Source organism: Manacus candei, unplaced genomic scaffold, assembly GCF_025592945.1.
Source record: "Manacus candei isolate 608988 ecotype Guabito, Panama unplaced genomic scaffold, ASM2559294v1 h1tg000018l, whole genome shotgun sequence".
In the NCBI taxonomy this organism is placed as follows: Eukaryota; Metazoa; Chordata; class Aves; order Passeriformes; family Pipridae; genus Manacus; species Manacus candei.
The window spans coordinates 2,443,482-2,450,923 of record NW_026138066.1 but is presented as its reverse complement, the minus strand read 5'-3'; the positions used below and the strand labels follow the sequence as shown (position 1 = coordinate 2,450,923).

Here is a 7,442-nt window from a genome sequence, read left to right as displayed (position 1 = left end):
ACAGTTGGCTCTGGCAATTTTCAAAATATGATATAAATAAATTTAACTTCATAATCTCATGATAAGTATGACTGTATGAAGAAATAATAAATTATGCACTCTGTAAGGCATCTTCAGAGGCTGTTGAAATATTTTATTGCTGTAGAAAGATTCATACTATCTGTTATGTGAGCAGAAAGGGGAAAATTCCTTTTCTTCTTCTTCTTCTGTGCCCTACAGAGAACACAAACCATTTGCGACAGTCCTTTCTTAGGTAGCTCAACTTATTTTCTCTGTCCACACTGGGAATCGAACACTTTGAGTTTGGCCTGGAGAGGGTAGGGACAATTGTCAGGGACCAAATGTTGTTGGTTTCACATCTATGATGTCTCAGAACCACATGAGAGAGAAGAGTATGAAATATTCTATCTAAGACTGAAAAAGGGTGACTTGGGGTTCATTTTAAAAAAGAGAGGTATAGAAGAAAACAAGTGGGAAAACTGGCAGGTTAGGAACAGAGAAGCAATGGGTATAGAGACAGGATGCAGTAGATGAAAAGTTGCAGAGAAGTCAGTCAATCTCCCCCCAAGTTTTCCACATTTCATGGTATTTTTTTGTTCATTAGCAGAACTAAAACCTCAAACCCAAATGTGTACATCCTTGTGATTGTTTTCTTCCACAGACACTACTGTGACTACTGTCTCCAGAGGTATGTTTGAACCGATATTAAGTAAGTTAATATCGGATAACAGTGTTTAATTGGGGCAGCAGAAGCAGCACCGACAACAGAATGGCACAGACAACTAAGCATTTGCACAGATTTTCAGGCAAGATTTGCAGCTTATAAAGCCCATGTTGCTGTGAATGCCCTTCTGGTAGCTTCAAGCTACTTCTCATGAGCATCAGTAGGGGCAGCCCAGGCAGTCAGCCCTTAGGCTTAGCCCTGACACCACGGCAGAGCTTCTGACTCTTCTGAGTACAGTCACACAGGTCTGTAATGCAAACTACAATGCTCTAGACCTCTTGTCCTCACCCAGCACGGCTAGTGAGTTAGGATTTTTTCATCCCTTACCAAAATTAACAGATTGTAGTGACCTCGGGTTAGACTCTGCTGCAGTTTTCAGACAAATTCACAGGATTCTTGAGAAGTGGGCATGGAGGGGGCAAAGACTTCTCCTATTGAGATAAATGAGAGAAAATATCCTGATTTGATCAAGAGCTGTTATGATGGAAAGTCCCACACGATGGACTGCTTCCCTACTGTGTTCATATCTACATAAAAAGGCATAAACATCCACAGATCTACTGGCTATTGTATGATGTTATATTAACTATATTTCTAGATATATACATATATATATATACACACATATATATATATACAGAGAAAGAGAGAGAGATATAAATATATACATTATGCGCATGTTTCTTTCTCCTCAAAATGATTAGAACCAAGGAGTGGACAGATGAACAGCTGGTTCTTGATTAATCCAGGATACACGTGTGATACTTACAGGGAGAGAAAATAGCACACAACATATGCCAGAATTCTGACCTTTGTCAGTTTTGTAATGTCTTCTGGGTCTTTTGGGATGCCTGGATGGAAGAAGTGTGGTGACAAAAGCCTTCTGTCATTTTTGTCTGGCTGACATGCTTTCGTTTGCTCATCCCCAAAAAGAGCTGAAGTTCATCCTTTTGCCTGCCCTGGAAGATTCTTACTCTACTTGGAGGTGAATGTGACTGCCTCAGATTGGTTGAGTCAAATATCCCAGTAATTCAACCACCCATATGATCTACAAAGGACCCAGTGAACACATCTCATGTTTCTTTATAAAATTCTCCAATTACACATTCCTTCACACCAAGTTCAATTCATGCTTAATGAAAAACATTTCCAAAAGCAGGACTGATCCATCTAAGAAACACATCCACTAAGTTTCTCATCAGCCACTAGAACTGTATGAGTGAAAAGCCATAGTTTTAAAGTGATATAAATTGAGGATACAAGACTATCTGGCCAACCACTGGTTGTAGGACCCGCTTCTGAAAAAAAACAGACTAAGCTGTACTGCATTTAAATTTAACCTTTTTAATACAGTCTTTTTGAGGCACAGTACTGGTAAATAAGGCAATCAAGGCCCATGTATGGGGAGGAAGACAAATGAGAGAGAAAGTAAGAGAGAGAGAGATTCACACATGCAGTATTTCTTTCCTTGCATCAGGAAATAACAGGGTTCTGTTATCATGGGAAAAGCTACCCACATCACAGTATGTATCTTAGGGCGGGATTTGTTCCTTTTCATTGCCACATGTCCCATCCATTTCTCCACTCCTAGTACAGTTAAGTTTTCTGTTTCATGTTGAGCATGAGCACATCCTTATTTTGCCACCTCAGAGCCATTTTGTAACATATGGTCTATTAGGTGCAGATGTGCAACAGCTTATATAACTTAAGGCTTGCTGGAGTACAAAGACCTAGGTATACAACAGATGTATCAATGAACACATGGATGAATGTACTGTGGATACAAAATGATGATGATACTGCTCAGAATCACATTTATTCTGCTTCTCCTGTGGACTACACCCATCTTCTGCTGGTGATACACGTGGCTCCAGCCAGCAAGGCTTCCTCATCCAAAACTAAGCTTAGATCTTCTTTCCCCCATTACTGCACTGTGATCCCCCCTCCTACACCTCATTTGCACAGGGCATCTACATGTTTGTCTAAGCATTTCATTAGCATATTCAAGGCAAACCCCTAATAGACTTGAATGTGATACACACAGATGCAAATAAATAAGCCTAGACAAGTAAACACAAGTATACCTGTGCGTTTGCAGTAAGTTTTAAACAAATTCCCAGAAAGAAGATTAAAGGTCATGACACCTTTAGCTGTAAGAGAGTGAATCATGCTTGTTAATCCCTTCTGGCAGTCCACTCTCCCCTTCAAAGGGTGCCATGCTACTTATGTCATGAAGAGAGCTTCCCCAAAGGAGTCTCAGCTGCAGCCTTCTGCCAGATGGAGCTATTCCAGAGGTCAGATATTATCTCCTGGCTTGTGCTCCTTCACTCAACGTGGGTAGTGCAAAGGTGATGGAGCTACTCACATCCAACAGGTAATTGGGGACTCTCCATGTGGTATAATTCTGCTATGAATGAGTTTACTCCATCTGCTTTTCCCTCTGATGCAGTGCCATGGTTTGAGATCCCCTTGGGGCCTCTGGGCTCCCCCAGCCTCCAGCTGGGGTCATAGAAACTCAGAAACAGTGTTAAACTGAACTGAGGTCTGTAACTGAGAAGCTAAAGAAGTTTTCTCCACCGTAAGTGAGCAGAGACAGAGCAACAGCAGAAGCAGCGTCCAGAGACTGTGGCTAAGAGCCAAGAGATAACTGAAGAAGCAGCAACAAACATGCAGCCAAGGAAGACACAGAGTTGTCTGAGAGAGCCGAGAGAGAGCCAGCAGCAGAGAGACCACAACTAAGATCTACAGAGACAGAGTTGGGGTAAGAAACTGAACCAAAAACCCAAAACTCCTTTCGTGACCTTTCCTAAGTGGAAAGGATGGACTCCTACTGAATGGAAGCCCTAAAACCGCAGCAGTACTGCAGAAAAGAGCTGAAAAACTCAGGCGTCCTGGAAAGCTGGACTGGGATGATTAAAGGAATGCAGAGGGGGTGACCTTGGCCCCCTCTCGCCGCTGCTGCCAAGCTGGCAGCCTGAGACAGAGCACAGGAGCTCTGGTAGAACTCTTGAGGCAAAGGCTTTCAATTGAATGCTGCCCAAGATGTTCTGACTCAGGGGTGAACCCCTGAGGAAGGGACCTTCATGGGGGTCTTACACCCCATGATATGACGTGGTGACACGAGTTTTGTCCCTGCTACGCAGTCCATGGAAGAAGACCCTCGCTTGGAGACGAGTGGGCGAGGGGGCTTGGATACCCCCTCGCGTGTACGGCAGAGATCCAGCTACAGCTGCTGCATGAGAAGAAGATAAGCTGCTGCCCTAAAGACATTGCTGCTCTGAAAGTGGAAAGGGATCTTTCCTTCTTCCCTCCTGGACTTTTATTTGGAGGGGAGAAGAGATTTGATCCATTGTAAATACTTATGTCATGGTAGAGATAATTAAGATTGTATATAATGTATTGTATTTATTTGTACAGTCATTGTAATATATATTCCCTTTCCCCCATTTTGAATCTCGTGTGGTGTCTGGAAAACCCATCTCACACTGGGTTGAGATGTGGAAGGGGGTTTGGACTAGGGAATTGGATTTTGGAGTTCTCAAACCATGACATGCAGGTATGGGGGCATGCTCAAGGTAGTCTGAGTGCAGAGCTTGGTATGTTGGGCTCCAGCAGTCTGGAGGGGACTGAAACTCACAGAAAAGCTTTGACTGGTAGAGAAATGAAAACATGCCATGAAGCATGTAGTTGCAAGTAGTTGCAAAGCTGTCTTGAATATTTACTAGAATAAAAATTATTTGTTTCATGGACTGGAAAACCAAGGGTCCTTTCACCCCTTCATCCAGCTCTACAGTTTCAGGTTCCATAGTATGGCCCCCATAGGCCTCCCAGCCCAATACCCCACCACACACAACACTTGCACCCCTCTCATCCTTCCTTCGATGGCATCATACCTTGTGTGTTTAAGATGCTTTGACATCTCTGAGACTGCAATTGCTGTGTCAAAACTGGTTCACAAGTTCTTAGGGAGCAGGGGCTGACAGATAATCCGAACACAAGGGCATGATTTTCTTGGGACTTCTTACCTGCATGAAATCAGAAACCTTTCTTGTTGTCTGCAGTTACCTCGCACATAGTGTGACAGAAAGCAGCCTCTGAGGCAGTAGTGAGTCTTTTGTGAGCAAATCTTTCCTATTTAGCATCCTCAATGGCTTTGCCACCAACAGTTTAATCACCTTAGAAAGCCATGGATCCCTCTGACAGTAAAGGACACTACCTAGAATTACCTCATCTGCTTCTTCCTGTGGCTATATTGTCAGACATTATCAGCAAATATTTGCTTGTTATAGACTGTCATTGGGGGAAAAAACATGCCAGTCTTCCTGCCTTCCAGGTAACTAATGCTTTGTTGTTTATCCAGCAAAGACCATCTTGCTCAAATTGTTCTTTCTGTGTATATTGCTCATCCAGACAGGCTGACAAGTGACAAGCTGCACCCACAAGCACAAGTAATTCTGAGTATATAAAGGAGCAAAACCTTTGTATTTCAAATGGCATGAGTTTGTTTTCTCATTGTCCCCATCTGCTTCTTCCCATCTCATGGTTCATACAGAGGGTAGGGTAGGATGAATATTTCTGACAATGAAAAGCCTTATTGTTCCTAAAAGAATAAAACCGCTGCTGTACTTTTAGAAAATGAGGGATTTTGGAGCAGGAAAATTCCATGCATTTCAATCACTCTTTCTCAGGTTCAGTATAAAGTGGTAAAAAGGTTCTACCTAATGCTTTAAGCTTCAAGTGCAAATTCACTTTGAAAATATTAAGAAACATTCTATACTTTTGAGAAAACATCAGACTTGAAAATGGGCAGAAGCCTTTATTTTATTTGGTCAGAGTAAAGAGAAAGGTAGGTGTTCCAACTGAAATGCAGACAGTACCTGCCAACTTTCATGCCGCTCTCTGAAAAGCACTGAGGGATCACAGGCTGAGACTGCCGTGTAAAGCTGCAATACAATGTTAAATATGCATTACTAGAAAACAATATTTTCAGTACAGTAATGTGTCTAATGAGTGGTTCAAACATAATTATGAACTATAACAATAATAAATTATACAAGAAATATCAGTTCTTAATTAATGGCCTATTATTTTGGTAAAAGTGCAGCTGCTTTATACTTCAGGTGTATAAATTAAGTCTGTCATAAAGTATGGTTACATTTTTCTAATATTTAAGCATTGTAAAGGAGCCTCCACGGCTAGGTGTTATTTTACTTTTTCTGTTCAAATTTAGATACTTTTTTTTAAAGCAGCAGATGAAGTAGGCTCACTCTTAAACAACAGAAACCTTTTATGTTCATATATATGAGACATAAACAACTGAGAATTTGAAGTCTTTCTAGCAATCAGTATTAATATGAATCATGCAGAAAAATGTCTGAGTCTATTACACACTGTTCCTCTAAACACCGACTGTGTGTTAGAAAAGCTGCTTCAACTGCATTTCGACCTCAAAGTCATTTGCTGAAAGATAAATTATTTTGTTTCAGTCCTTAACAACTAAGAACCAAAAATTTATTTGAAAGTGGTTTGAGCTGGCTTAAATACTGATGATGTTTTCTCAAAAACATGAAAATGCATGTTGTGTCTTTCTCCCACAAGGCTTGGCTTTCTCGTGCTGTAATTCACAGCAACATATAAGCCTTTATTTCTTTTCCTATACAGGGAGTCGTGTAACTCAGAGTGTTTTCCTGTTGTGACTGAGAAGATGAGGAATTATAAAAGACTAACACTACAATTTAACGCTTCAGAGAAACAGTGTATATCATTACTCCTCTGTAGCCAAGCACACTAATTAATATTTATTGCACCTGTCAAACCAGTAGCCGTGGTCAATCCATTGCTGCAGCAGTTCAATGGGAGGCTGGGCACCATATTTCTCCTTGGCAGGCATGTTTAGGTCATCAACAAAGACAAAAGCCCTTTTCCCCAGTGGAGCACTATAAACCCTCTTCTTTCTCCTGCAAAATTAAATCATTAATTTTATTCATGTTAATTTTCATCTTACTTTGAAAAAGCAGCAAAAGAAAGAGAGAGAGGAAGAAGAAAAGAAGAGAAGAAAGAAGGGAAATCACACACTTTCAGGGGAGCCTGCCTGACATTATTATTAGAACCAGTTCTTTTGGAATCCATGACCTTTTATTTTTATCAGATGTGCCGTAAAGGTCACAGAAACATGGGGAGGACATAGTTATAAATCCACATGGAATTTAATCAAAGGTGGCACGTTGTTCTGAAGTAAACAAGCTAATAAAACTATTCCAGTTTAAACTAAGAAAAAAAAAGGAAAAGAAAAAGCCTTTGTTAAAGACTGTCAACAAAACTCTGATTAACTTGAATGTATCAATGGAATTAATTAGGCAAGAAGGACTATAATAAGCGAATTTCGGTGTTGCACCTACATTAAGCTCTTTGGCACCCCGAATAAAATGCTTTTATTTCTAGTCCTGCACCTTGTTCCAAAGTATGTTGTGGTGCACAGTGTGCTGCTGGGGAGATGCATTCACTCCAGCTAATTACAAGACAGTGAGAACTTCAAGTAAAGGCAACTACAGAGCAAATTGCTCCAGTTCTGCCCGCCTGTATCCTGATTACACCATGAACGCTTGTAACACTGTGAAGTAACAACACGAAAGGAAGAGAGCTGAGATATGACACCCTGTATTTCTGCATGTACTATGACAACAAATTTTAATTGTAGGCCTGGCTGGGGAGTCAGAAA

At 41.0% G+C, this 7,442-nt stretch overlaps 1 long non-coding RNA gene across 1 annotated transcript; it reads right to left on the bottom strand.

Annotated features, from left to right (window-relative positions):
- Positions 1 to 4,659: 4,659 nt before the first annotated feature.
- LOC127469926 (uncharacterized) lies at positions 4,660 to 6,643 on the bottom strand. The gene is made up of 3 exons (XR_007904127.1): positions 6,532 to 6,643; positions 5,602 to 5,667; positions 4,660 to 4,749 (listed from the first exon to the last, which is right to left on the bottom strand). It is a non-coding gene; the product is annotated as an uncharacterized LOC127469926 (long non-coding RNA).
- Between the last annotated feature and the right edge of the window lie 799 nt (positions 6,644 to 7,442).